Raw genomic sequence first — 5,876 nt, 5'->3', positions numbered from 1 at the left:
TCCTGTCATGTCTCCCCCCTCTGAGGAGGTTCTACTTGGGCTACGTTCAGACTGCAGGCAATCATTTGAGACAACTGTGATCTGATGGGATTTGTGTGTCCAGACATTATCAATCTGCATAGGTAGCTATGGTAGCAATGTAGGTGTCAGTAACTACGTGGCTATACTGGTGACATGTATTTCAAAAGCAAATGCAGGAGAGACAGAGTTCAAGATCGAAAAGCAATTCAAGTAGAAACTACAACAGAACATGGCTCAAAAATTAGTAAAACACCAGAGACTTTGCAGAGAGAGAAAGTCACAAATGAGTTTATAAAGCCAAGGGCTGATGAGGACCAGGTAAAGGAAGATGGGGCCGGTAATCAGAAGACAGGTGATGCTGAACACTGGAGAGAGGACATTGGCAGAGGCTGGGATGTGAAATTAAAAAAGTCAAATGGTTTTCAGAACATTGCAATGAGAATCAGGGAATTATATTAAACAAAATTGCTAACACAGCTTTCTTTCTGATTTTAGCAGAACTGAGGAGGTCAAACTCCCCTGTGTCCAGCTGTGTGTCTTTGAAGAGTGACCAGTCAATGATGGATCCTCTCAACTTCAAAGGAGCATCAGTCCCTCAGGAAAGGTATTCCTTTATTTTTTTCTTATTCATCCTAGTTCCAGATTAGATCCTACCTGCAGTAGAGTGTCTGCTACTTTACAAATTCAACTGAAACACAGTCTTTTAAAATGGTTATTGGCTGAGTTAATAACTGTAACAATGCAGGGCTAGGCTGGTTAGTAGGATCCATTAGCAGGCTTTATTGTCACAGAAACAATGGTACAAAACACAGTTCAAAAGCAGAGTAGGGGCAGAGCAGAGGGTCAGAGGCCAAAAACACTTAAGAGAGCCAAGATCAAAATCCAAAAATCAAAGTCAAAGAAGCTAGCCAAGATAAAAAAAAAACACAAAGTCCAAAAGTTACAGGGAAAAAGGCTTTAGGATTGCATTGACATACTAACAATGCTTCATAAAGAGTGGAAAGAGAGTGTGAGAGTATTTATGGGGAGTTGATGAATGGAGATTGAGAACAGGTGTGTAAGAGTGATGGTTAGAATGATGACCTCTGGTGGGCAGTTTGGGAGTTGCACATGACATGCACATGGCAACAGTAGCTGAACAGTCCCGATAGAAGTTGGAGATCAAGGAGGGATCCAGAATATCATACGCAGGCACTCAGCTGCATTCCTTGTGGCCATAACCTTCCCAGTCGACTAGATAAAATAAGCGACCTGCATGCTGCTGGGAGTCCAGCAGAGAACGGACAGTATACGCTGGGCTGCCATTCATGATCAAAGGGGGTGGAGGATCTGAGGGTGGCAGGGGAGCCCGACCTGGGGAAAAACAGGTTTCAATAGAGAAACATGAAAAATAGGAGAAATCCAATAGTTGGAGGGTAATTAAAGCCTATAGGAGACTGGATTGATTTGTTTCACAGGGCTTAAATTCTTACAGGGAAGACGGAGATGAAGATCCCGAATGAATAGCCACACCTTGTGTCTGGGTAGATATGCTGGATGCCTTCTGCAATGTCTGTCCGCCTGCAGCTTCTGTCCCTGAATAGGCCATTGGAGACGTAGCTTCCCAAGTCTGCTAACTATGTTTCGTCACTGCCGGTACATTAGAGGGTTCACCTAACTATGGAAAGAGAGGAGGCTGATATCCCAAGATGCACTGGAAAGGGGTGAGCCCCGTAGAGGCATTAGTGAGAGAATTCTGGGCATTTTCAGCCCAAGGCAAGAAACGACCCCAGTCGCACTAAGAGTCACTGCAATACGAACAAAGGAACCTACCAACTACTGATTCAGTCATTCCACCTGCCCATTAGACTGTGGGTGATAACCCATGTCAGACTCACTAAAATATTCAGTAGTTTGCAGAAGGCCTTCCACACACATGAAGTAAACTTCATGGCCCAGTCTGAGACGATGTCTTCTGGAATTCCTAAGAATCTAAACACTTTGTGAAACAGGGTCTCTGCTGGGAGTGGGAGTGGATATTTTTTGGGGGGGCACCAGGTGACAGGCCTTGGAAAATCGGTCTATGATAACAAAAATAGTGGTATAACCCTGAAGTAAAGGTAAATCAGTGATAAAATCAATAAATAAATGAGACCAAGGATAATAGGGAACAGGAAGTGGTTCAAAAATGCCAGCAGGGAGTTAGTGGGATGATTTACTCTGGGCACCAATTTCACAGGATTTAGCATAGTCAGTAACACTTTGGCTACAGATGGCCACCAGATCTTATTCTGAACTAAAGGGTTGAGGGTGCGTTGAATACCTGGATGACCGAAGCTAAACAGTTTCAGAAGCATCTACTTCCACTACGAAAGGGAGAGAGGGATATTTGTGTGTTTGTAAATCTTGCGCAGCCCACATAGCTGTGGCCCATGAGACTGTCAACAGAGAAAGAACAGAAGCAATTTTCGAATCATCTGTGGGAAAGGCAGAGGGGATGCGACTCAGGTAAATCTTGCACTGCATCAAGAAACATTTGCATTGTCCAGGAGAACCATTGTGTTTTTTGGGGAGGGCCAGGTGTGGGAGAATGGAGGTGGTTTCCATGTTTGTGGCTGAGCGGTTCAGAGGAGTGGGAGGAGGATTAGGTGTTGCTGCAGGTGCAAGGTTAAGATTGTATAGAGCCTGGGTTAATTCTATGAAATCCATGAAATCGTTGAGGCATCTTAGTTGTTTTTCATGTGATCTATGGAGTTGTCCTAGTGCAGCCACTGCTGAATGTAGTTCCTACCACCTGCTGGATCCATGGGGGGTGAAGCATTTTGTAACAATGCAAGGCTAGGCTGGTTAGTAGGATCCAGTAGATGGCTTTATTGTTACAGAAACAAAGCTAACATTTTTAGCTGTAATTGTTTTATTTTTATAATTAATTGGTGCCCTTGCTCTGAAGTCAAGTGTAATGAGTTCAAAAGATGTCTTATGTATGCACAATATATCACTGTATTTTATGAAACAAATATTTGCTAACACACTTTTCTTTCTGATTTTTAGTGGTACTGAAGAAAAATCAAACTCCCCTGTGTCCAGCTGTGTATCTTTGAAGAGTGATCGGTCAATGATGGATCCTCTCAACTTCTCTCTCAATGATGGATCAGTCCCCGAGGAAAGGTATTTCTTCTTATTCCTGTTCATTCTAATCAGTGAATAACTGTCCTTTTTGTTGTCTGCAACAACAAACTGAAAAATTACACTGTTATGCATAAAAAGAAAAAAAAAATGATATTATTTCATAAATGATTAGTCTGTAATGCCAAGAAAAAAGCATAATAATATTGATTCAGAATGATCCCGTTAGTCTGTAATGCAGAGAAAAAAGCACAATAATATTGATTTATAAATGATGCAATTAGACTGTAGTGCCCAAATGTTCCTTTCTTTTTATTCTTTAGGCATAAGTCAGGCTCAGCTATACAGTCAAAACATCCTCCTTTCCCTGTCAGCAAGGCAGACACACCCACATCTTGGTGATCACCTTCTTTTTCTTTGTGTCTAATTTAAGCTGCTGAAGAAAGCACTGTACTGAAAGGTTCTGAATTTTTACTACATTTTTGTATTTCTCCTGCAGCAATGATACAAGTTCAGAGTCTGCTGTGACAAGTGACAAGCTTCAAAAGAAGATTAAAGAACATCTGAACAACATCTTTAATGTAAGACTTAAAGGATATTTAGGAATGCGTCCAATGAATGGCTGTTCATCAGTCATTCATCTTTATGATCACTGCATGAGATCTCACCTAAGCATTTATGAATGTTTGTTCCTGTTGGCATCAAGTAACATCTAAAAATTTTTGAGTGTTTCACTCTAAAGGCTGGTACACTGCTATATATTTATTATATAGTTTAAAAGTACACAAACATATGTTATAAACAAAAATAAAAGAATGTTAGAAACAGAAGTTCTTTTGAATCAAGAAATAGGAAGTTAGCAAATAAAACAGTAGAATGAGAGTTGATTTTAACAGTCTGTGAACCTTATTAAAACACAGAGAAATATTTATTTTAAGTTGAAGGTAGAAGAACCTAAGACTGTAAAATCTAGGGATTTGCCCAACAACTTTTGATATTCGATTATCTGTAAAGGTTGATGAATGGATAATTGGATAACCACACAGGGAAGGAAAAAAGAACAACGAAAAAAACGCTCTGGATTTAGGCTGTAGGCTTACCTATTTCAGAGCACTGGTGTTCCACACCACATTAGTTTATGGATAATACACATGGACTTGGCTGGTACATGACGGAAACAATAGAAATGGATACCTAATTTAACCCTTACAAACAAATAAATAATTCATTTGATAAGTTAAAAGCTAAAAGAAAACACATGACAATGCATATAACAGAAAAAGTATAAAACCCAAGAAATACACAAGTCCCAGTCTTGCACAGTCCAATCCTTTTCTCATTTCAGTAACAATCATAAACTGAAGCACCCATGCAGCTCAGCTTGCCACCTTCCAGGCTCCAGTGTAGTTTTCTATGCTTTCCTTCACCCAGCACCAGTAGTTGTAGACTGGTAGGGAACCTAGAACTAGAAATTTGTGTTCTCACAGAAATTCCATACTCTAATTACCACCTGAGTCAGTTTGCTCAGTTGACAACTTATATTCTCCAGAATCTCCAGGTTCAATTCTGTTTTACAGTCAGTTTTTAGTGGATGAGGTTTAAATTCATTATGCTTGTTTACTGCAGCACAAGATATTTCATACCTGATATGCACATGTTCTGTATTCATTCTCCTTTAGCAGGGATTCCTGATATAACTTGGTGAACATTCCTGCGGATGTCCAGCAAGCAAAAGTGTTTGAACCCTACAAGGCAGCCCATCCTTTAGACACTGGGCTTTGTCTCCATAACCTATAGCACAGCTCAGTCGTGACAAAAAAAGCTTTCTAAAAGACTCACGTGGCCTTGGCTAATTCCTTAACCTTTAATAACCCCTTTACTTACTCTTTCCAGTTAACTCCTTTAAACATAGGCACCCATACTGGTATCATCTTGATTAAAATTTTAATTATTCTTTGAGCACTGAAAACCATTCCAACCCTCAACACTTCTTGCTGTGCCATGGGTTGCGAAGGGATATGGGCAGTATGAGAGATAAGTGATTCAATACCAAAACAGTCCATTTGAGAAGTGAACAGTAAAAGCTGGCTCAACCAGAGACAGAGGCTGGATAAAGCAATAATTATTTCTTATAAAGCTAAAAAACCCACATAAAATAAAAAAAAACCCAAAAGAATGACACCCAAGAAATACACAGTCCCAGTTATGTAGTTATGGGTTGAGTTATTTTTCAAATAAAAAAGGGAGGTTATTGTCTATTAATATATAGACAAAATTTCACAAAGAAAAATTTATCCGAAGAGGACCCAATGTGTCTACATCCATCAGAAGGCTGTCTCTTACTTGACTGGTCCAAGAGCTGTTTAGGATTCAAAATCTCTAATTTATCTTATTGCAGAGAAGGTTAGGCATGTAACATAATTTACCGTGGGGATGTGGCTTGGTAAAAAGTGATCCACTGTCATGGGACAGAAATTCCATGATAAAATGTTAATGTTTAATTAACTAAATTTGAGAAATGTAAGAAATCCTTTTTGTGTCACAGATTTACATTTGAGGTAGAGAAAAAAAAAAAACTTTTAATTTCCTTTTTCATTTTAATTTCATTTTTTTTAAATAATTTTTCCCCTCTTTTTTCCTCAGGAACTTGAGAAAAATATATTTGCATTCATAAAGCATGAGCTGGAAATCTATAAGAAACATCTGACAAAAAGAAACACAAAATATAATGGAAATGTGAAGGAAGACAA

The sequence above is a fragment of the Colossoma macropomum genome, unplaced genomic scaffold (genome assembly GCF_904425465.1).
Source record: "Colossoma macropomum unplaced genomic scaffold, Colossoma_macropomum, whole genome shotgun sequence".
Classification (NCBI taxonomy): Eukaryota; Metazoa; Chordata; class Actinopteri; order Characiformes; family Serrasalmidae; genus Colossoma; species Colossoma macropomum.
Note: the sequence above shows the minus strand (reverse complement) of the source record.